Consider the following 26,172-nt stretch of genomic DNA (forward strand, 5'->3'; position numbering starts at 1 on the left):
CCATTAGGTTAGACTGCCATCTTTGGTATTAACATTATTTGGTATTATTTACTTATGCTGGAATCAGGTCCTTACCAGTAGTTTATAGAGGTTCTTGGCTTATCTTATCACATTTTTTTGTGTATATGGAATGTTAAATAAGACACATTAATTGTTTTTGGGACTGTAAAAGTATGAAATAAATATTATGCTGACATTTGTCCCACTTATCCTTTGCCGGAGTACCCAGAGGAAACTCACTAAGCATGGGAAGATCATGCAAAGACCGGAAGCAGGATTTGAACCCTCGACCCTGGAGGTGCAAGGCTACGGTGCTAACATTATGCAGACGTAAAAGTTAAACAATTATTTTTTTAAATGTATATATATATATATGAAAGCATTGCCGGTGTGGGTTAACAGGGATGCTTCAGACACCTAACTGTGCATTTGTTTTTTTCGTTTTTTTTTAGATATGTCAAATAGATCTATCTATAAAACAACCAAAAAAAAAAAAAACTTGATCATGTGCATCTGTTCTATTTATTGTCCTATATATATATATATATATATTTTTTTTTTTTTTTTTTTTTTTGCTCATTCATGTTTGTATAGTTAAATAAAATAATATTCAGTTTATTATATTGCCCAGGTTAGGGCTGAAAAAAGGATAGGTCACTCTATATGCCACAATCCTAAGTCCTATACTGTATGTTTATTAAAAAAAATAAACTGCAAAACAAACAATAACTAAAATGCTCTTGGTTTTAAGGGCTGTGTTAATGCCATTTATGTTTCCTCTCAAATAATAGAACGAGCTTAGTCACGTGACTAAAGAACGCCCCTGGCAAATGTTCGGAAATAAATTGTGGAAAAAGTTATTTATAAGTGGGTGTGTTATAAATTGTCAAAGTGTTATACGAATGTATAATCGTTTTAACATCATTGATTGTTTTAACAATATTGATTGTTTATTGTGATCCTTTGGGGAAAAAACGAATAAGCCAAATACAACTTTTAAAATAACTGAATCAGATCTCAGAAATATTTATTTTCATCTAAACAAACGTTAGGTTCGAGTCACGTGACTGAAGTAACCGTAACGTTTCCTCCACCTTCTGATTTAGTCCCCTATGACCACCTGTGAGCGCGCGCGCGTCGGCAGCGTCTCATTGTGATTCCTGCCTACCGTGGTTTGGGACGAAGCCCCGGGTGTTTTTCCGCCCTTCTGAGAGCGCGTTCTCCCCCAGACTCGGTGTAATCCTGCCCTGCGGAAGCACGGCTGTCCGGGTAGGCGGTCTCGGACCCACATATGGAAAAAGAGGCTGCGCGAAAGTCCGTCTGCTCTTTGTTTTATCCGCTAAACGGCGATCGAGCTGCTCGGCTGCGCGGAGAAACAAAGCGAGACAACGAGCGTCCTGCATCATGAGGTTCAAACGAAACGGCTCGTACACGCTGAATAGGTGAGAGTGTTTTTCCCATCGTTCTCGAGATGTCGCGCAAGGGCAATGCTTGTCGTTTTTAAACATATGAACTTTGAATGGTTTTACAGTGTAGAAGTGTGTAACGGTGGCGCGTTCACTCAGCGGGATTTTTTCTATCTGTAGCGTTCACACGCGTGTCCCAGTGAACACACACACACACACACACACACACACACACACACACACACACACGAACGCACAATAAGATCCTTTAGAGTGATCAATGGCTTACTTATTTAATTATCATTCATTTTTGATTAATTATCACAGCCAAGAAAACTCAATTGTGCTGAGGATTTTTTTAAACAAATCCTAATACCTTGCCTATTTATTGTGTTTCTCGTGAAACACCATATATACACCCCAGTGTATGGTGACTGAATGCATCTAATCCATTTGTAACTATTGATTGAATTTTTTTTGCCTTTAAAACTGAAAGCGAGCTTAAAGTGTGGTTATTGTCTTCCAGTTCATCTATTCAACATGTGTAAAAGTTTTCAGGCATTCTGGTCCAAACCTCAAACCCACTTCAGGCCATTCATTCTCTGGTCCTTAACACACAAGTCACATGCTGTTGCCCTACTTTGCCATTGTCTGAATTTCTTTAATCTCTTTATTTAAGGACACAGTGATCTTGTTAATAGCATTTCACAAGTCCCATCCATTGTTCTTCCTTTTTAATGGTAGTCTGTGTTCCTTTTTTTAGCTACATTCCTTTATTAATTAATATATGTTTTTCTATTTTGTCCTTACATATGATAAAGCTGTCTGGTTTCAGTTGTTTAAAAGGTCACCAGTCTGTCTGACTCAGAATGTCTTTGTGTATTATACAAAGCACACACATCTTACTGTATCTATGAAGTGGTTTATCAGTTGATATAAAACAATGCTGCTCAGATGCAAGTCCAGTGCAATTCTTCAGACTGTATCACCATCATTCTTGCTCCACGATGAAGAGAGAGCATCTTTCCAATACATTATCATTTTCTTTCTGTTCTTATGAAAGATTTTGCTTCTAGAACTCCAAACATTTAACTAGGGCTGCACTTTTTAAAATTTATTTTATTTTATAAATATTTATTTAGTCTAACGACTATTTTTCATACTTAATCTGGCAATATTATTTTAGGTTGGATCATTAATTTTTTTAAGTTGCCAGTAAATAATAACTAAAAATTAAGTAATTTATATTTTAACATTTTAATCAAACGTTTTCTCATTAAACTGTTTTCTACATAAGTCCAACAGCCATGATGTGGTGCACATTAAGTAATAGAAAAAAATAGGTTATTTTTAATAATTGAAAAAAAAAAAACTTGCACACAGCTTTGCCTCTTCATAAGACCCCAGAAACACACAAAATAAAATCAGACATTATCCTGTTGTTGTTGGTCTTTCGGCTGCTCCCGGCAAGGGGTCGCCATAGCAGACCATCCGGTCTGCACAACAACTTGGCACAGGTTTTATGCCGGATGCCCTTCCTGACGCAACCCTCCCATTTTATCCGGGTTTAGGCATTGGCTGGGAATCGAACCTAGGCCTTCTGTATGCATCTATTTAATAATAACTGTGTTCCTCTTAAAGACTTTTGCATTTATTGCTTATTGTAAAATGAAATCTATGTAGTGCTTGTTTCAATCTTTAACTCTTGTGTCACAGTTTTAAAAGTCTACATGTGCATAAACAAACTCTTTACAACTTTCCAATGTGCTGGAAGGTGGCGTTGCCAGACTAATCATTAGCATCCGTTCTGGAAAATCTTCTGTTAAGTTCTTGTCTGGAACACAACTGATAAGAGCTCAGCGGCTCCCAGGCACTGACACCCACACACACTTAGACTAAACTCACTCTAATACACACTTAGGCTGCTGTCTAGTCGTTTTTTGAGCTCAGAGAGAACCTAGGTGTTAACTTTTGGGATGCTTGTGCTGTGCTGTGGTGAACCATTTCAGCATGTACACAGCATTTTATTAGGTATTTCTTTAAAGAATTATTGTTTGATTATTATTATTTTTTTAAAGAACGATTGTTTAGAATTTTGTAGATAAGTCTTAAATTCCACCATGCACTTTCTAAATTTTTTGGGCATTGCAATTTTCAATTTAATTCAGTAATACTAACGTTTACTGTCTGATGTCAAGGAATTATGTTTCTTATAGGAATTTTTAAATATTAAAAACAAATAATTTCTAATAAGTATTGAAATGCTGTTTACCTTATGTTGATAATTGATTAAATGTCTTGCCCCCAACTCCCTCTAAATCTGATTCCGATTCTGATATGAATTGATGATAAGATTTTTCCTGCTAATCATGTTTCACATTTTAGTCCAGTAGGTGGTGGTAATGCACCAACAGCCCATAAACATAAAAGAAGCAGCAATACTCTCCTAAAATGCAAGTATTAGGAAAAGATTCAATGTTATTTTTGCAAAAGCAATTATAAATTTTTAAAGAATTTGCCAATTATGGACCATTTAACCAATAGAAATGTACCTATATAATACATATTGATCAATCATGAACTAAATGCTAACCAAATAATTCAATTAATTGACTCAACCAAGAAAAGATAGATTTTTATTGCCTAATCGATTAAGTCATGCAGCTCTATTGAGGAGTGTCGCCACTGTAGCGTGTTGCTTATTTGAATCATGATAGTGTTACAGCTGACTCCACTCTCCCCTACATTAGAGATGGAATCAATACTGAAGTGGTCATCTAATAAGTAGCATGCTTCTGCACTTAATGCTCCATTCAGTGACTGTTATTAAAAAAAAAATATATATATATATATTTCAATGAATTTCTGTCATAGGTTGCACCTGACAGATCAGTATCTTCGTTCAAAATACTTTTAAGATATTTCAGAAGGGTTTTTGCTCAGTAGTTAACCTTAGACTATTGCATCACTGATGTAAGATTCATGTATGCATGTTTTAACAGATGTTTAAATAGGTAGATGTTTGACTAAATGTTTTGTATAGATTTGTATTACATACAGCATAGTTTTAATTTCTCTTACCACAAATACATATTTGCATTTTTATATATGCAGCTGTTATTGTACATTAATGCTTAGTTCTGGTTTTAGTGTTTTGATTATGCTTTTAATATCTGTGATATTCTTTTCGCCTTGCCCAAGTAGGGAAAAAAGCCTTTGCAAAAAGCAAGAGGACAGTTAAAAACAAAAAGAGTAAAATGCCAGAGCTCTTTCTGCAGTGAGCAGTTTGCCTCAAATGTTATTTACCAACCTAATGGTCCCACCTCAAGTGTCCAAGCCAGTGAGAGAAAAATTTGGAGAGGAGAACAGAAAGGAGGAGGAGTGGAAGGTAGAGAGATACCGTCAAACATGTAGGGATTTAAAGTGAGAGAGATATGCTAAGAGACTGAGGCATAGTGAAAGGGGGAGTGAAAGGGAGAGAGGGAGGGAGTGAAAGAGAAAGAGGCTGGCAGTAGCAGCAGCACGGAACACACAATTGCTGAGTGATCGTGCGAGACCAGCAGTGCTCGCCTACTGCAGACACTGCTGTTTGTTTGCTGACTGAGTTGTGCCAAGGGGAAATCGTCGGAAGCTAACTGTGCCTCCCTCTGTTCTGGGATCGAGAGAGGGAATGACGTGGCCAGATTGCTGCTGCAGAACTTTGCAGGCAGCCATGCCAAAGCTGTAACAGCCCTCTCCCTCACCTGTAGTCTCTTGCATCTGGAGGGCTAGCGCAAGGGAATAAGGGGAGGAATTTTTGGACCTCAGCCGAGACTCACCGCAACACCAGCTGCATGGGGGTTCTAGTGTGTTGCGACTGCTTCTTTTATAGGTACCAGATTTTTCCACATCTTTTTCTTGCTGTTTACATTGAGCCTGCAGGCATGTTAACTTTCCTTTCCCTTGGTAGTACAGTCCCACTCTGCTTCTCTCCTCTAGTGCTGCTGGTGTTTGGTGTTGTGTGTAAGAGACATTTCAGGACACGGTGTCCTGAGACCTTGGGTTTGAGTTAATGTAGCAATTCTCCAGAGTTTTGTCAGCATAGGCTATGGGAATGTGTTGGGGTTTTTTTGTTTTGTTTTTTGTGTGTGAAGTTGACAGCAATGCCTATTTGGATCATCATTGTCATTTAGTTTCTCCACTCCCTACTACCCTAGGTACATCCCCATTAGAGGATGGTGACAGCTCTATGCTTTTGATTCGAGTTTGTTGTATTAAAAAGTTTCCAAAGTGTTGTCAGACTGAAGAAGCATGTGCTTATATGTGGAGTGTGGCTAAAACAGGTTTTTTTCCTTTCACATGTGGTTGAGGTTTTATACCCACTGCAGGAAGGTTCTATATATAACTGCTTGCTGCAGCTCCATGATTCTTGATGATGCTCGCCAAGAGTAAAGAGTCACATCTGTATCTGGTTAAAAGCATCAGACTGTGGTGATTCATGCCTCTTTCCTTTCTTATACACGCACTTGAGCGAACAGCCTGGTCTTTGTGTGCTTGCAGTGGGTTGTGTTCAGCCCTCCTCAGAAGAGATACCTTGCTTTGGGACACTAGTTTACCTCACATGCAAAAAAGAGCAATTCCTTATCACTGCTGTCAGTCAGAGTACAGAGTAAGCAGGCTTTTAATATAGGGATCTGAGTAGTCCTGTACCTTTTTTTGTTAATTATAATTCAGTGTGTTGGTTTATTTAACATTCTCTGCCTTTTTATTTCAGTAGTTCAGTAGCATTGTTTCACTGACTCCACATTAGGCAGCACACACACATGTCAATAGAGAAATCAGTAAAGAGAAAAAGTTAAACAGTAGACTGAAATGAACTGCTCATACTCACTGCTTTCAGTATAAACATCTCTTGAAGGGTGGTACATTACAACACACTGTACATGCACCATCCCAAAACCATTTCCTGTTTGGAATTATGTAAACAAAGAATTGGCTAAGTTTATGACCTTATGATTTAGTACGACTGCAATGACTACCATCCTTTTAAAATAAACAAATACTTAAATATGCACAAGTCAAAGTAATCGCATTTGGATATGACGGTACATTTAAAGGGTTTAACCTATTTTTGGAATGAAAAAAAAAATGGTTGTGGCTCAGTTAGATGATCGAGCTGATATTTTGTCTGATGTGCTGTAGTTCCTGGCTCTCTGAATTCCTCTTAGTTTCAGAGGTTCTGTAGTCATGGTCAATACACAAGGTGGAATACAAAACCCACTTTTACTAGATTTGGCATGATTTATTTGTTTAGAATTAGGATAACTATTTACTGAACTACAAGAACTAATTACTGGTTTATCTGTACTTCCAGCGATCGCTTACCTTCCTTTTACAAATGAATAGCACTTTCTGCTTATTTACTATAACTGATCAATTTGTTGTGATTTACAACAAATGAGACCATTTATTTATTCTTTTTTTGTTGTCTGCTTTACCTACTATCTTATGTGCATCCACTTAATGTAATACTTAATTTTTAGGCAAAAAATCATGTTCATTATGTAATGTCCGTGGCTGTAGATGTGTGTTTTTTTTTTTTTGTTTTTTTTTGCCATTTGGGGGAGCTCTGGAGTAGAGGAAACAAAAAATATGTTGAAAAAGCCTTGTTTTATAACAAACATTAGAGGAATACTGGGGAGTGGGCTTGATTATACTTCATATTAAGTGTGCATCTCAAAGTAACCTTTTTTTTAATACAAGATGTCTTTTTTTCTCACCATTACATGATCTGTGTTCCCAGAGACTTTATTCTAAGTTTGTCTCCCAGTAAGGGGAATTGAGTAATAGACGCAGATATGTCCTCTGTGCTTTTGATCATATTCATGTATCTATTTATGTCTCTCTCTCTCTCTCTCTCTGCATTTAAAGCTATAGGAAGTGTCCGATGTAACTCAAACAGGAATAACTGCACAATCACGCCGCGTCAGCTCCCAAGGTCAGTCCATTCACTTGGTGCCCAGCAGCAGAGGAAAGCTCTCTCTCACTCTGGCCTTGCCAGCTCCTAGCAGCCTCATTACTTTAGCGCTTGGCAGATGTGCCTCCTTCATTTGTTCTTGGCCAATTGGGTAAATTGCAGGGTGTATGGCCAGCCTCCTAAACACACCATCTTGTCTTTCTCTGTAGGCAAAATGACATTCAAAGTGGAAAGGATCATCTTTTTTGTGGTGTCAGGATTTTCTATGTATATCCCGATGCGGCTTGTCAGTTGAGGAGAGGTGCAAGGAAGGACATGGTATTGCTCACTGAAGCATGTTCTTGCATACAGTCCAGAGGACACCAAATCTCTGTGACATTACATGAAGTAAAGTGATGAGGTAGGAAGCTATACAGGACAGAATGTTCACAGCTTTTTGAAAATGCACAGGCAGGTCTCTATAGTGCTGCATTTCTTTTTCTCCCCACACTCTGTTCAGTCCAAGCTGATGAGTTTGCTTAGTCACCATTGAATTAATTCAGGTGTGTGAGAGCAGCAAAACTGCACAGCCGCAGTTCTTCACAAAATGGACTGACTTGTGTAGACTTTAGAACACAAATGCATAATTTTCCTTCAAGCAATTTGTTCAAGACTGGAATTAAAGTAAGATGACAAAGGAATAAAAAAGCCACAGCTGAACTATAACGTTATCATGACGTGTGTAAATTTATTAAGTGATTTTTTTTTTTTTTTTTCCTGGTCAGGATCATGGTGTGACTAGAGTCGATTCTAAAACACTGTGTCTAAGGAATACACCCATGATAGGATGTGAGTGGGCGCCATTTGATGGTGATTTGGCAGAGAGCAATGTTTCTTTGCACCTCCATGGTTGGTGGTTTAAATCTCGCCTTCAATCCTTTGAGTGTGGAGTTTGCATGTTCTCCCCATGCTTGGCGGGTTTACTCACACACACATTCCAAAGACTGTGGCTGTAGTTTGTAAGTGAACATTTGCATGCCTGTAGGTGCAAAAGGTTTTGGGGTTCTCAGTAACATATCTTACTCTTTTTAGCATGAACTCAGAACAATCCAGCCAACAGTCGATTAACAGTTATGGTTATAGAATAGAAGGGGATGTCAGTTTATTGTAGAGTGTCATGCATGCACACGCATTTACACCTGGTAGTCAGTCCTGCTTAAAGTAGCCAAAATACCTGCTGGCTTCTTTTTGGGAAGAAACTAGAGAACCCAGAGAAACCCCACATGGTCGACTTAACACGTATAGTCATGTATAAGTCACAGTCTTGTAGCTTCAGGTAACTAAAAACTTAAAACTTCCAGAAAATCCAAAGACCTGCTGTTTATTTAAGCATGTAGGCTTGTTCAAGTGCTACCGTTGTGCACAAGTTCTTTTGTGCTAACTTTGTCAGGCTCTTATTATTTTTTCCTTTATTAAATGTATATTTTAACATTACAATACTGGCAGTGCACACAATGGTCTCTTTTGTGAAATGCTCCCACACAGGACTCCACTTTAAGTCCTACAGCTCCTTATGTTTGAGTTTTTTAAATCGTGTAAAGATGTAAAATTATGACCTATAACTTTAAATTAGCTTAATAGAAGACTGGAATTTAACTTTTTTTTTATGTAGAAGACCAATAGCTAATGGAATTTCTAATTGGTCATTAACAACCGTACCTCAATTTGTTTGATTTAAGCGCTGAACAGTCGGAACTGTTCTCTTATTCACCTGAAACATTGTGATATTTTCTCCTTTAGTCCATTTATAAAGGTCCATGCTTGTTGGTCTTGGGTTTTCCTCACTGGGGTTGGGGTGTATAGCGTGACATGCTGTTGTTGTTCATTCAACGATCTGCAGAGACTCAATGACTTATTCTCTGGTGTCCTGTCTCCTAGTGGCTTTGTAAGCTGCTTACAAAACACATAACATACTTTCCACAAGCCTCATCTGAACCACACCACACTTGTGATTTCAACACCCAATCTTGATCCGAGCCCAAGACCTAGCCCACCAATCATGGAGTACCTGTTGTTTTTCCAGAACAGGCTCTGCAGCAATCAGCTGAGACTCAGTTATTTCATGTACAATACTTTGCTATTGCTGTGTAGTGGCTCATACGTGCATAATTCCCAGCTATTTAGGTGTGTTTGGTGTAAATGTTTAAGTGTGATGGGTGTTAAGTGTCCCTGGCTACTTTAACCAAAATCATGTTTTGCTGAGGAGCGTGTGAATACCTCTTTAAAATAGAGCAAACCAGGTTGTACTGTTAAAGCTTGGCTCTTGGTTTATGTAATTTTTAAAATAATAAATTGCACCATTTTTAATGATATTGAGATTATTAATGTCCTTCCTGCCATCTCCTCTTCCTTGTACTCCTCCTCTGCAGGGTTGAAACATGGGTGGGAAAACATTTTCATGAACTGAAATATTTTTGCTGTTACAAATCAGGAAGTCCAGGTTATTATAGAGTTCTGAAAAACATAATTAGTGGAGGTATAAACAGGTTTACGTCTGGTTAAAGCTGGCTTTGTTTTTGTTAAATAATGTTCTGCTTATATACATATCTGTATTGCACTGGATGAGAAAGCAGAAAAAGGGGAGGGACACACACACTTTGTTACTGTGCAGTTTTATTAAAGATCAGTGCCAGGTCTGTAGCCTTTGGCCTATAGACTTATATAAAAATATCCATGCAGCATTTACAATTAAAATGTATCTAGTCGATTGTTTCAATTTACCATACAAGTTGTGTAAAAGGGAATTATTATACATTAATCAATGACCAGTATTCTTCCTCCATTGGCTTGAGTTCTCAGCAGAAGCACAGAAACGTTGCCAGTATTAACCAGCCTGTTACAAACTCGCAGATGTTGGCTATAAAATGTTCCACAGTCTGCTATAATAATGCAAAAATCGAGTTTACGTACATATTCTTTCATTATAAAATTGCTCAAGGAGACTTGAGTGAGAAATGCAATCCCAATTCTAAGTGAAAAAACATGTTTTCTAATTCACCCAGAATCACCCAGCCCCAGTGCTTATTTTGCACGTTGTTTTACTTGCATAGCTACTACAGTTGTCAAGAACAACATATCTTTAGCTTCTACAAAGCCTTTCCAAAGTCTCTGAGGTTTGGTGCAGTTTATTGTAGACAACAAAACTGACCGTAGTCATCAATCTCTCTCACTCTCTTTGTGCGCGCTATACTTGGCTCTGATTTCCTGGCCTCTCTCCCTCTTCTCACTCGGTGTTGTAAAGACATGGCCAACTGTGGTCTGTGGAAGAGCTTTGTTCCTTCATACACACACACAGTTCTTCTCTGTCCTTCCTTTCACATCACTCACTCGCACAAGGCCTGAGTTCAACTCTGTTTGGCCCTCATGTTATAAACACTTTGTGTTTACAACCCCTGGCCCTTATTGTGTGTACCCTTTCACCTAATGATGAGGAACATTTCTCTTTGTTTATACAATTTGCTCTGTTTTCTGTAAACCTGGAATAAATACTGGCCAGAGAGTGAAATAGGTGTTTTTAGTTGTACATATTACTTTGCATATAATAAATCCCTTCTAGATTTAAAAATGCATTTCACAAGACCTTTTTCAATTCATTTTGGATTAATTAAAATCGGTTCAGGCTGAATGTTTTTATCCTGTATGTGTTTCAGGAGGCAGCCACTAGAAGGCAGCATGGTGTATTTAAGTTGGAGTTGATTTTATCTCGTAGATCAATTCTGATCTAGAGCAGTTAAATATCAGTTGTCTAGATCAGAGGATACATTTTGCAAATCACTTCTGAGTAACCTGGTGTGTTTCTATAAATAGATGGAGATCTGTATGCAGGCTTGGTGTGTAGTTTGAGCTCCATGCTCAATCCTCAACCAGTCAGCGCTGCGGTGTGTTTGTGTCCTCCACACTGGGGCACTACTGAGCTTTTCTTTCACATCACTGGCACCCTATCCTGAAACAATCTATTTGTTTGCATTTTTCCCTGCGACAAGTATGCAACATAGATGTAGAACGTACAAGTCCACGTCTATACATGATTTAATATTGTGTTTTGGAGAAGGATGCCACCCATTTCTTCTGTCTAAACTCTATTCTTGGCAACTGTAGAGTTTACATATTTATCACAGCTTTAATTTATTCAGATTTACTGAGAAAATTTACAGTCAGTTGTTTGGTTCATATATGAAGACTGTTTAGGATTCCACTACACTTAGAACAAATTGTTAGATTGGACTGACGTGAAATACCATTTATGTTGCTGGGTAACTAAAACCTCCTGAAAAAAGGATAATGTGATACAAAGGCAGTACTAGTACTTTCATATTTTTGAAGATTGTAGGATGTACACATCCAGTCACTTCGACAATTGTTCACTGTTGTGACCGACAAGGTTCACGGTCATAAATGTTGTTTCAGTTGCCTGAACATGCTTTTGAGCCATAGTTCAAATTGCACAACATATGCAGTGGGTAACTATTAGATGGAAAAGCATTAGTGTGCTCCTTTTTAGATTTAATGCGAATTGCAGATTTTGTATCTGTGCTCTCTTCAAGGCGGCCATAATTCCCACACATGAGCTTATAATTGAAATGATGCCGTAGTGCAGAATGTGTTTGGCTCTGAAGAACAAACCATTTCACCAGGTGCAGCCCTGTGCCATGCTGACAGCCTCCAACCAGAGGAATGCAGGGAGAGCAGCGGCTCTGTAAACATGCCAGGACAGGCCTTTTCTTCAGTGTTGTTGGTGTGCATACTGTGTGCATCTGCTTCTATCAGTCTTTTTCCTGTCCTGGTTTGAAAAGTGCCAAGAAATCTGTACATTCTACATTAGAAACTGTGTGTTGACACAAACCCCAAAGTTGGTGGTGGGAATTATTTAGCTTGATCAGAATGGTTCTGAAGACAGTACTCATTTGCAAGATTAGTGACATAAAATATTGATGCTAGTACTTGCAACTGAAGCAAATCCGTCCAGCTGTCTGACTTTCATTTTGTTCGGATTTGTGTTTTGTTAGCAGGCAACAGGACAAGCTGGTGCCTGCAGGCCATAACCTCTCGTGGAATGCAGACAGAGATACAGGACTGGTTTAGCCATTGTTGTCTTCCAGCAAAACCCCTGGGCTGCAAGTGAGAGAGCGACGGACCGATTAGACTCCTATAAGAAGTGGAGGCCGGGAGGGGATAGAGGGATAGAGATGCAGAGGGAAAGAGAGATAAAACTAGCCTCATGTCTTATATTTCCAGTGCAGTTTGCGTTGTGTTTAATCAGCATTTTCTTTACAGAAACGTGGATTATTCTTATAATTATAACATTCTCTTAGGACTTTTGCTTCCACAGTATGCTGTAAAAGTTTAAAGAGACAGCTCTACTATTGACTCTAAGGACTACATTTGTTTTGTTTCATGTTGTTAGGATTTATAAGATACCATATTTGTTGAAACTAACTAAATTTATTAGATGTAGTGAACTACTGGGAAATTATTTCAGGGGTGATGTTGATTGTAGAAAATCTTATCTTATCAGTAGTAGAATAGTGCAATGAAATACAATGACTAACGTTAGAGTTAAAATGCTAAAAAACCAGTCATGCATGTGCTTTGCGTAAAACGGCTAGAATGCGGAGGTTACTCCTCACAAATGCGTAATAGGAATACATGAATATTGTCACACTCGTACAGCTTAGGGGAGAAACCCATGGAACTTCACTGTCGCTGAATACTGGCCATCAGCTAACAATGACAAAACATCAAGTTTTGACAAAATCATGTTTCTCAAATGTAATTCCTTCAGATTTCCCACACATGAAATGCACACAATGTGCGATGCTGGTGCACTACAGTACGTTATGAGTATTTAATTATCTTGATTTAAAAACATGAATGAGACAAAAGGTTAGTGTGGATGAGTCTGTGTACAAGAGTGAAGGCTTTTTTTTTTTTTTTTATAATAAATGTAGTTGAAGGTCAGCGTTTACTTTTTGTAATATGTCAGTTAAGTATATTACATCAGATTAAATTTACTCTAACTGAAGCAATAGAGAAGACAACATTTACTAAGTGCATCTAAAATTTGTTTTACACCATGTGAAGGGTTTACTAAGGCTGCTACACAAACACCATGTAATTTAGGTTTGTTTTTCAGTGACACCGCTAGTTTTTTTTAAACTCCTCCAAAGTAATCATTGAAGAGCATGCTCTGTTCTGGCCTCGTACTTTAGAAACTGTGACAAGACTTTGTTTGTGGAATAACCTTCATCACGGCATCATTTATCATGTCACTCACTCAGAAGTGCTAAATTTAAACCTTTCAGAAAACAATGTTATGACACATGAGGAATGCAGGTAGTTTTTATCAGTTTGTTCACATAGTGAATCAGTTGAGCAAAGATTGTCTCTCTGTTGAAACTGCCTCAAGGGTTTTTCTATTTTTAACCTACAGTGAGGTTACTTTCCAAATTTTGTCACATTTTTCATTTGACATTTTTGTAAATAATATTTTGCACGGTGATGAAGCATTCAAAATCAGCTCTGCCCAGAGAACAAGGGAAGATGCAAGTGTTTAGTTTAACATTTCTTATAATGTAGTATAAAATACATTTACATTTAGGTATTTGGCAGACGCTCTTATCCAGAGCGACTTACATTTTTTTTTTTTATCTCATTATACATCTGAGCAGTTGAGGGTTAAGGGCCTTGCTCAAGGGCCCAACAGTGGCAACTTGGTGGTTGTGGGGTTTGAACCTGGGATCTTCCGAACCGTAGTCCAATGCCTTAACCACTGAGCTACCCCTGGCCCAAAATAAATCCTTCTCTTTAGACTTTGGCACAGCAATCTCTTAAACCGTCAAATTTATCAATCTAAATCCTAGCAAATGGCTAGTAGCTAAGCCCAGAAGAACTTTACACAGCAGCAGGTGGGGGGGAAAAAAATGACAGTCTGATGATACTAATTATACAACCAGTGTCATAGTCTGATGTTATAAATATCCCCTGTCCCACGAACAATAGCTAATTATATTATTGGATTACATCCAAGAATTCTATCAGTTTCTAACCAGTTTCTAGCTAGTTTCATTTTGAGAATTTCCTGGTACTAGCTTTATTTCCTAGAGAGCCAAAAAAAATACTTTTTTTGGACTTCCAAATAAGCTACATCCCAAATTATTCTTAATTAATGTAAGCATTCACACTTAAAATGCCATTTTGGTGTTTGTGTTGATAACTTTATTGAATTAGAAAATGAATGAGAAATCTAGAAGGATATGAGGAAATAAAAGGTTGACTAGCCATGATGGAATTTCCTCAATTAAATATCACGCTCCAACCGGTGATCATAAATGGGTATGTTTATAGTTTAAAATCTTTTAAAAGGAAGTTAAGTTTATTTAAATGTACTCTTTATCTATGAGAACTAGGGCAAACTGTCTACAACAGATTAATATATAATTAGATTACATATCTATGTATTTTCAGGGGACACAATTTAACATGCAGCAGTACAGTCAATACTTTCAGATATGTGACATAAATGTAGGGTGCTCAATCTGGTTCATGTTTGTATAATTGATTAGTAATTCTCAAAGTACTAAACTCTACCTGTACTCATGATTACTTTTTTTTATACCTTGTACTGTGTATCATTTAATGTATTATACATTTAACCCATAAATGCTACATAATAGAACTCAAGTGGTCCTTAAGGGTATATTATGTTTCTTGTGGATAACAGTATTTCTAAAGGTATAGTACACTCGATTTACCATTAAAAAGACACTGGGTACAAACAATATCGCTATCATCCAAGTAACAAGGAAAAAACTGTGTGCTTTCCGAGAGTATGGGATAAATGATTTGTGCGAATTTGATACCATAGTTCACATTTTTGTACCCATAAGATTTGTGTGTTCAACAACATTGCGTATGTAGTGACCTTGTGACCTATTTGCATATTTCATAAAAGTGTGTGGTGTGTGAATCTGTAATTAATGCTCAAAATTATGTAAATTTTATCTAAAAGTAATTATCTAACACCAATTATCTAACACCCTGCATCACTACCCTTGATCTGTTTTGTTCGGATGGTGCCTTCTGCCTAATCGCTAACCTTTTAATAAATAGGGCTTCCTTAAATGTTACACAGTTAATGTCTAATGTTAAGCATCTCTTTCTTTTTCACTTTGATGTTTCCCATCTGAGTCGAGTAAAGACACGCTTCATCGCTTTTTTTCTCGTGGACAGGCATCTGTAAAGATAGGCTTCAGGCAAGGTTCACTGTCATGAATGTTGTTTCAGTTGCCTGAACATGCTTTTGAGCTATAGTTTTAGCAAATACTTCACTAGGAGGAAGTTTGAGAGTACTGATGCCTGCTATGTTCAAAGCCTTTTTTTATCAACTTGACTGCTAACAAACGTGTTGTAGAGCAATCTTGTGCTTTCACTTAAACAATACGTGTTTTTATTGCTTATTACTTAAGTAATTTTGGGCAGCATGGATAAAAATTTAAGTACTAGACTTTTAAATGTAAAGCTGAAACCTTTTTATACTCTTTTACTATGAATCATTGTTTAGATGCAGAAATGTTTTAATTAATAGACTTTTGTTTTCCCAAATTGGCACTGTATGTACAGTTGGCTGGCTCCTGACTGCCTCTGCTTGCTTTTATTTTTAAGCATTTCACTGCATGTCATACTGCGTATGGTTGTGTATGTGACAACTACAATTTTTTTTTGTTAGGCACATTGTACTACAGTAGTGAAAATGTACTATAAACCACTTTGCTTTGGTGGTCTGTCTCTATAACACCTTGCCACCATAACACCTTTCTATTACAATCACCTTTTCATCCATTTGATCTACACTAGCGCTTCTGTTGCTATCAGATTACACAGGCCCATCTTTGTTCCCCATGTTCATCAGTAAGCCTCGGCAACCTATGTCAGTGATGCCAATTCACCGTTTCTCTTTCTTTGGATTACTCTTTGTAGTTCCTGACCACTGCAGACCGGGAACATCCCACAAGACCTGCATTTTAAAGTTGTTCTGACCTAGTCCTCTAGCCATCACAATTTAATATCACTCATTTTTCGTGCTTCAACACCTCAAATTCAGGAAAGGAAGTTATATATTCCAGCCACCATTTTCAATGAAGCAAACAAACAAACTTTAACAAACTCGAATATTTAATTGTTTAAACCACTTGATATTCCTAATAGTTGAATTTTTAACATAATAAAAACAATTATTATAATAACTATTGCTAAATGCACTGTAAAGAAGAGATTGCTGGATTCAGCAGTATCGTACCAAACCGCCTAATCACTAGACTAAGCCCCGCCCACCTCGTCTTCTGATTGGATGTTTGACTGGGTGGCGCTTTGACCGGCTCCAAACTTTTGTCCTCGTGTAATCGCGGGAGAGAGAGAGAGACTGCGCGAGACGGCCGCGGCGAAGCGGGGACAGCTTTCTGAGCTTTGAGTCTGTTTAAATTTGTAATCGTGGCACTCTGGATATGCACTCTCAGAAAACCTCAAAAAGCGGATTAAAGTGCAAAATGGTCCTTCAAGCCGTAGGCAAGGTCCTGAGGTAACATATCCTTTCGGTCTTTTATAATAATAATAATAATGCTGTACTGAAGCATGAAACACTATATTGCTGCCGAATTTTCACTGCAGCTGTGTGTGTGTGTGTGTATGTGTGAAAGAGAGCTGCGTCGGGACTTTACCATGTCTTCCTCGGAAATGCAGTGATTAGCACTGTTTTAGCTTCGTACACACACTTCCAGGGAGAAGGTGCTAATCACTCGAAGGGAGCGTTTTTACTGAGGAGCGAGACTGTTCTCTCTAGCTCTGTGTCCAGTAGTATGCGTTCGTGTGACTGTGTGTGCGCGCGCGCCACACACTTCATCAAGGTGCATAACAAAAACATACTGTATGTGTCAAGTCTAAATACATTAGGGAAATAATCTTTATTATTGCACTATTACAAAGAAATTGGTAATAATAATGATTATTATTATTTTTGCAAAATTTTATGCAAGTAGTCATCTTCGCCACCTATCTGGAGTTTTTCTTTGTTTCCCTGATGTGCCATGGTTTCAATAAGTTTGGCATTCTTAAAGACTTTCTAGAGGGGAAAAAATTAAAAAGCAACTATTATAATATGAAAAATATAATTCATTAGCACACTAAAAAGGTTCATTTGACCTATGGAGGTAAAAGTAGTCCAACAAGGATTTAATTCATTCCAAAAGAATTCTTATTGAAAAATTATGCTTTGCATGAAACCTTCATTGTCATAAAAAAAATAAAACGCGCACTACCGCGCTTTCACTTCGTCCCATGTTTACTGTGTTCACACAAAGGTGTGTGATCCTTAATGCTGCTGAGCCGGAGAAGGATTGTAAAATTCATGGTGTGTTTGCATTTGTGTGAGTGTGTGTCTGTGTTGTTGGGGGTGTTCCTATCAGCCTTCTGCTGTTTGCTTTCAGTGCTGTTGTAATGCTGATGGACACTAAACAGAAACTTGTCTTCATGAATGCACAATATACATTTGCTGTTTCCTTTACTGTAGCACCAGATAATGCACCTGTATCAGTCTCGTCGGTATCAGTTTTGATAGCCGTTTTCCCTAAATGTCTGATTAATTGCATCCAGCATAGATTTAAATTTAGGAACAAAACTGAGTCCCTCTATATTCATTTAATTTGGAAGGTCCAGATGTAGATTTTAAAAACACTTACATCTTTTCCTGGTTTTATATAAAAAAAAAAAAAAAAAAAACAGAGCGAAAGTTACTATTTCCACTTGTTTTTTGTTGAAGATTTTAGTGACTTGTTAATTAAGCTTACAACTATGATATTTAATAGTTATCTGTATAAAAGAAAAATAAAGGAAAAAAACTTTTGCAAATTTCACTCTTTGGTCTCCCGACCGAATTTCGTAAACCCGTGACGTCCTGAATGCCTATCTTAAATCAGAGCAGGTGGAAGTGTGGCTTTTTTTGTTAAGGATGATTCACGGTTCTTATTTGGTTCCAAGGATTGTGTGTTTAGTAATCATTTGAACTCATAGTTTGGTTAAGGATGTTCAGCTTGTCTATATTGATAAACCAAAAACCAATTGTACAATGCTAGCAATGAAGGGTTGGTTTTAATACTTTTGTTGTTCTGTATTGGAGAGAGAGAGTTTTTGTAACTGGAGGCCATTGAGTTACATTAATCCTTCCTGAATTTTTGTGTGGGTTCCTTTCTTTCTTTAAATCATTATGCAGGATTAGCACACACAACACTGCCATTTTCACCACTGATCACACATGCAGTGTACTAAACAAAGAAAGTTTCGTTATTATGTAAATGTGCAGTGTGGTATGTGCAAATATTTTTAAATATAGGTTTGAATACTCAAGACTTTGCATAAAGTACCTAATTTGATTAGTGTAATTTAACTTCTGTATGAAAATCCTTTATGATTTGTTTCTTACTTAAATACACCTTCTCATGTCTCTGTGCTCTTCACATAGGTTTAAATAAATATAAATTCATGTTTTTACTTTGATATCCATCATATTGTGATCAACGCTGCAGATGTCCCTAGTAAATATGGACAGTTTGTTGGGTTTTCTTGTCTGTTTAGAATTAATGCCAGCCATATGGTGCCAGTGAAGTTGCTGCTCATCTCCCTTCATTTGTGTTTGAGTTGGAAAAGCACTTGACTTTCTGTAAGATTTTGCTGCATGTTGTTAGATTTGTATTTTGGCCTTGATTTAACATCTTTTAGAAATTTGGCTGTGCTTAATATCCTGTTGTGCATAAACCAGTGACCTCTACTATTGTCTTTTTAGTTTTGTTTCTGTACCACTTCTGACCACTTCTCTGTATATCTGGTATGCAGATTTTTTATTTTTATTATTTTTTTTCTAGAAAATTCTCCTCAAAGAAAGTGGACTCTCTCCTATGTGCACGCATACACATTGCATGGGCAAATGTGTTGGCTAAAAAAAAAAAAAAGTGGTTTCTATGCATGACCACTCGCTAAGTTCATGTTTTTGTGCAGGACAGAACAATTTGTGCCTCCAAAATGCACCGTGACTGGTTTTTGTAACGCACATTGTTTTATTTAGGCGGTTCCTGCTTTTTTTTTTTTTTTTGGACATTTCTGGGAAGCAATACTGTTTGTCAATTACATGGAGTAAGTCAAATTCTTAAGACATTAGTCAGTTATTTTAGGAGAATAAGAAAGTCTAACTGCCAGCTGTTGTTCTTGCTTGCTTGTTGATTTGTTTCTTACATAAATACACTCTCTCAGGTTCTTGTGCTCTTCACATTTCTTTGCCATAAAAGGTATTGTACTATTGCTCGCAGTCCAGACCAGAAGGGTTTGACCAGAGAACAGTAGCCACATAGCCTTGGCTTTCATCTGTCCAGGCAAAGCAAAGTCAAGATTAGTGTTTTTGTAGCTGATACAGAGTAAGATTATTTTTATAGGATGACTTTGAGAGTGTTTTATGTATGCCGGTTTAATGTTTTTGATGAGGGACAAAATTTGTTTAATTTGGTTTATGCCAGTTGAGGTAGTGATTTGTGCCATGCATACTCATTAGCTATTGTTGTGAGATTTATAATGTATCCTCGGTTATCTGTGCCCTCAGCTGTGCAGATCATTCAAGGACTCATTCTGGCTTGGTAAGCCTAAGCACCAGCTGCATGCGACAGTTGCCCTCCTGGCTTTCACTGGATATTGTCCTGAATGATGTGAGATCAGCCATACTAATGGTAGAGGGTGGGATTTCTGTATATGGAGCTGGTCCTAGGGAGAACTGAAGCAAACTTCATCTGTGGCTGCATTCAGAATGCTTTACTCTCCCAGCTTGTCCCAGGAGACACTGGCAGGGTGAGCATCATAGCAGGTTATTCCAAGTTGTTTTATAAAAGTTAATAGGCTAGAAAGAGTGCTTTCAGAGGATTGTCAATTAATCTTGTTTCCATCAGAACACAGCAGAAACTCCTTCTACGCTCCTAAAAGCCTGAGCAGTCTCCTGCAGACTTCAGAGGTCCTTTGGGTTGGCCACCACATCAATAAGCCATTTGTGGACTTTTAATTATGCATGTTATTTCTGGTGCAGACTGTTCCTCCTGAACGAGTAGGAGAGCAGGGCTAATTTGGTGGCTAGGCGTTTACACACAGAAAAGCCAGAAATTAAGGTCAACAAGGGGAGCGCTAGATAATTACAGTACCCTGAACTTCCGTTTCTGCAGCAAACATTTGGCTGTTTTGCAAAAAGGGATAGAACGAGGTCGAAAAGCAAAAACACTTTGGCAAAAGACCATGTAAAAACCGAAAGCTGCCAAGAGATTGCTGTGTTGAGACAAAAATCGTGTTTATATATATATATATATATATATGTGTATGTGTGTGTTTCTGCACAATACTGATTTTTTGCACAATACTGGTTTTGCTTTATTAGTCTGTTAACACCTTTCCATATGACCCTCGGTCACAAGCCCCCCATGACATCCTGGTTTATGGCTGGGAACTGCCATGACTGTGGTTTTAACATTATGCTTTAAAACTAGCACTGGAAGCATAAAGTTGTTTTCACGCCTGAGGTCCAGATGGTATGGAATGCATTCTTATCTCACTGTAGATGCCTCTGGAAGCTAAATAAGGGTTTGGGGTGTTTTAACGCAGAACTTTAACTAGTCTTTTGTGTTTTTTTCCAGAAAGTCCAAGACGAAGCCTAATGGAAAGAAGCCTCCTGCCGAGGAGAAGAAGCATTATCTGGAACCAGAGTACACTAAAGTGAGGGTGGTGGATTTTGACCTCAAAGACCTGGTGGTGCTGCCCAGAGAGATAGATCTTAATGAATGGCTGGCCAGCAACAGTAAGTAAACCCACCTATCTGAGCTACTGTATAAACAGATCTCATTCTGTTCTCATGTTAAAGCCTTCAGAAACGTTTGTTTGTCTTGTTGAGTCTTTATTTGGCTGAGTTAATAAGCAAACAGCTTTCTGGGAAGAGCTTTCTTTCATTGGCTGCTCTGGTTGTTGGGTTGGATTTTCCCCACTTATTGCACTTTGAGCTGAACTAGTTCTCTGATGTTAAAATGCTTTTTCGGTAATCAACACTTTCCTGGTAGATTTTCTAAGCAGGAAATACATTTTCAAATCTTCATGTTCACACCTCTGACTGTAAGTTCAGCTTCTTTGGGGCTTTTATGTGCAGAATAATTATAGCCTCTGGGAAAGCTGTTGCAGCCAACTAACTTCAACATCGTTGCAAATCATATTTTATGTACTTGTATTTCACAATGTCCAGACACATACTTCAAGTAGTAGCCTTAAAGAATAAGTTGTTGGATATTGTGTAATGTGAAGCATGGTGCCTGTGCTCAATAAAATAAAAAAAAGCCAGTTTTAGAGGTTTAACAACTTTTCTGAGCTGCTGAGTTTAAAAAGGCAATAAAGGTTTCAAACGTCTGTCTTGCTGGTTGTGGGGAAAATGTTCATATGCAGTATCTAAAGCAGCATATAATATTTCTTATATATATATATATATATATTATATACGCTTTTGGGGCGTGTTGTAAATTTTAAACAGCACTTTTTTTTTTTTTTTTTGGTCCTCCACAGCAACAACATTCTTTAATCTCATCAACCTACAGTATAGCACAATCTCAGAGTTTTGCACTGGTGACACATGTCAGGCCATGACAGCATGTAACACGTGAGTACCAGTACTTTGATTTATTAGTTTCACATGATTCATGTTTATAAAACTTATCATGTAAATACTTGATGTAATGCACTTCAGGTATAGTTACATGATGCTTTAATTTTGACGGTTTCTTCCATGTTTGTGTACAAACTCAACGATGACGTCTAACCTGCCGGCTTTGTATGAACTGCTTCCTTGGTGTTCACTGTTTTTCTGAAAAGTGTGATAAGAAGCAAGTGTCATTGAAAAGTACAAAACGTTTCATACAAGATATTATGATAGGAGACATTTGGAGTTGTTTATTAGTTCTAAATGTACCATGCAATTAACCAAATTTAAAAAATTAAATCTTTTTTTTTTATGCAAAATTTTTATACCAAGAATATTGCTAAAAGTAGACCATTGTATATCTCAATGCAAAACCACATGTGTCAGGTTATGTATGAGATCATGGTTTCTTGGATTGGTGAAGTAATGAGGATGGGTGGGGATCCGGATTCCAATGGTTACACTTTTTATCAACAATCTTTGAGATAACAACCAAGGATTCTAATTAATGGGCATGGCTTATGATTACTTTAGAACATCACTTACAAGGAATAATGTTTTGACTTTGGCAATTTCATTGGGGAAAATTGTCTAGCTTAAAATGTCACTAAATTGCAGGGCTTGATAAATGCTGGGTTTTCCCCCCCTTTCAGATTCATCATCTAACTTGTTGGCCCTGTCTGGCAAGAACAGCCAGTGTTTAAGGCTAAGTGTTTAAGGCTTTGTGTATGATGTGTACCTGTATAGCAGGTAAAGATGAATCATCACCACACCTTGACCCTGTAGAACCTGATCTCCCACTGAAATCCCCCTTCATTCTCAGCCCATCATAAAACGCTTCCAACCTGTACCTAGCAAGGAATTTACTAATCAAAACAAACATCTCATGTGAAGTCTCTGCTATTTCTTAACATCTGGTCACCAGTCGTTTACGGTCAGTGATTTGTAATGTTGTGACGCACGTTAACGTAATTATTTTAACAACGGTTTGACATTAACATGAAACCCTAAATGATGGGGGGGACTTTTTTTTCAATCACTTTCTGCTCAAATGGGGAAGGGATGGTAAACAAAATCCACTTTCACTTTTAATGAACTAGAGAGTAATAAAAGCTATTTGTGTGATCTCACACCTTCCACCATTTCTGAGAAAAGTACAATTCTATTTAAAAATACTGCATATTCAGCAAAAAGTTCAGAAATGCATGAATTTCCAGGTGCATTCAGACAAGAATGTACTTTTTATTTTATTTATTTTTTGTTAACATTCATGCCAATAAAGCCATTCTGAACAGGTGCATTCTCTTGTGCCATTTCTGGTACGACCTGGATTTTTAGGAAATACATATTTGTATGAAATGCATAATGTACCGTCGGTAAACACTTTCAAAGGCATGTAAGATTGCTGCAGTGATGGGTGATGTTGTGAATGAAATCCTTAGCACTGTATGTAGGTGTGGAGATGGCAGTTGGAGAGAGATTTTTGGCAATAAGCCAGCAGTTCATCCTGTTCAGCAGGTCTCAGATTAAGGAAATTGTTCATACAGAGCCAGCTGCACTTTAGTGCCAATAATTATTCCAGTTGAATGTTCCTTTAAATTAGCATACTGCATTTTTAATGGCCAGTCAGTGTACATTGATACATGGATGGATGTTCGTGTCTCATAGCAGTCAGTAGTTGCTGTAAGATAAGCATGCGTCTTTCTTGGAATTACATTTATTTTAGGTGGCTTCCAGATATCAGAGGAAATGTTTTTCCCAACTCATGTGTCTTTACACACAGTTACTTTGAAATTGCTACTTTGTTCATGGAGCTCTGCTCTCAAGTAAAAGTATATTGTCTTGCCTCTTTCTGCGTACAGGATATACTACTGGTATGATGAGAAAGGGAAGAAAAGCAAGTGTACAGCACCTCAGTATGTCGACTTCGTCATGAGTCTAGCACAGAAGCTTGTGACGGATGAAGAAATCTTCCCAACAAAATACGGTGAGTGGACATCAGAGCCATCTTGTGGTCATGCCTAGAAACTGCCCCTCCTTTCTTTTCTTCTCCTGTCTAGTCCAGTATTGGAGGAAGTAGCTCCTCCTAGAGATTTGAGTGTAAAGTGTAATATCCTCTAGGTTCTGAATTGGTACCCTTCTTTTGTGAACTTTTTCTGTCAAATGCAATGGCTGTGTTTTAATTATACAAATGAATAATCAGTAGTTCTGTAGTCAATTTTGTGAGTAGTCAATCCAGCTGGTCCTGCCCCTTAATGTGTTCTAGTAATGAGAGATTTCAGTTAAGGCAGTCAGATCATTCTTGTGGGATTAATTTACAAACATAAAAAATTATTTTGTCATACATTTTGAGTTCCAAGTCAGTAGTTGTACAATTTATAAAAATTAAAATCTCATTCTTGCTTTAAGAAAAGATTCATTTATTAGATTCTTAGCATTTCTATAGTAATTCTTTTAGAACTATATTATATTTAAATACAATATTAATTTTTCCTATGCACAGTGATTTTTAAATGTCTTTTCTTCGCACTGTCCACTTCCTGCAGGTAAAGAGTTCCCCAACTCATTTGAGTCTCTGGTGAAGAAAATCTGCCGGTACCTGTTTCACGTGCTGGCACACATCTACTGGGCGCACTTTAAGGAGACAGTTGCTTTAGATTTACATGGACATTTAAACACACTATACGCACATTTCATCGTCTTTGTGAGGGAATTCAATCTGGTCGACCCCAAGGAGACCTGCATCATGGACGACCTGTCAGAGGTGCTGTGCACTCCTCTGCCCTCCTCCCCTCAACAGAACCATGTAACTGAGAGATGAGCAACACTCACCGAGCCCCGTCGGGTGAGGAAGAGGAGGATGAATTGAGAATGTGTGCCCTCAGGAGGGCCAGGGCTGCTCGCAGAACTCGCACACCCTTGGACTATTTAACCATCATAAGAACTAGTCAGAGAGGACGAGGGGATGGCAAGTGCCTCCCTTCAGCACGCACTAGTGGGGGAGAAACAGCCCCACCTACCTTCTTTGCAGTCTTTTTTTTTTTTTTTTTTTTCTTTTGTGTCCTTTTTTTATATTATTATTTGTATTTATTTTTGCTCAAGTTCTTGGAAGATGTGGTGTTTATCAAGAATTTTAATGTGGCCCTTAATGTTTATTACACAAGACTAAAGCAGTCACCTGACATTGGACTATCATAAAGACACATTACATCAGTCCGCAATGTGCAGGGACAGATTATGAAAAGGTGCCGATTGTCCTGACCTAAGTACTTTATGACTGGGACCTGAAGCCACATTGTGACCAGTTCTCTGTTCATGTGTATCTTCCCTGTCTTTTATTCTTATGGTTTTAGTTCTGTTTTTATAAGTTTTGAGAGGTCATGCAATAATTAAACAGCAAAAATGAATGTCCAGCTTAATGCTGTAGAATGTTGCTCTTAGTGAGACTGTTGATGTGCATGTAGATGGCACAGTCCATTTCTGGCCTGCACAGAAAATCTTAAGAGTTCACCATAGTTGTGGCAATCAATATGCTGTATCATACTGAGGATGCATCCTCCAGGGTTTTTTTATATATATCTTTTCTTTTTGTGCTATCGGAGGTCATTAAAATTATATCAGCCTACACGTGTGTAGCACATGCACATTCTGCTTACATTTTTATGAAAATAGATTATAACCATATAAGAAAATCGCTGGTGAGTTACGTCAAAATAGTGCCTCCATGCAGGTGGATTTGTTTCCCCCTTTGTTTTATTTATTTTGACTCTATTTGCAGGGTTCTTCAGTTCTGGCTTTCCTTTTACATATTTTAATGATCTAAGTTAAAGCAATTTATTATTTTAAGCTCTGCAAATTATAATCTAATAAAACATGAAAATGCCAACCTGATGCAAGTGGATTTGCCTAATCATTTAAATCATCTTGTAAAAACAATGAAGTCGTGCTGGTCTTTTATCATATGGTCATGATCAACAGTTGAATTATATTTACTGAACTACAGTTCGTAAAGCAGCTGT

General features: G+C 37.7%; 1 pseudogene; it reads left to right on the plus strand.

Annotated features, from left to right (window-relative positions):
- The first annotated feature begins 1,210 nt into the window (after nucleotides 1-1,210).
- Nucleotides 1,211-26,044, plus strand: LOC128512783 (MOB kinase activator 2-like; annotated as a pseudogene).
- The last annotated feature ends 128 nt before the right edge of the window (nucleotides 26,045-26,172 follow it).

Source organism: Clarias gariepinus, chromosome 2 (genome assembly GCF_024256425.1).
Source record: "Clarias gariepinus isolate MV-2021 ecotype Netherlands chromosome 2, CGAR_prim_01v2, whole genome shotgun sequence".
NCBI lineage: Eukaryota > Metazoa > Chordata > Actinopteri > Siluriformes > Clariidae > Clarias > Clarias gariepinus.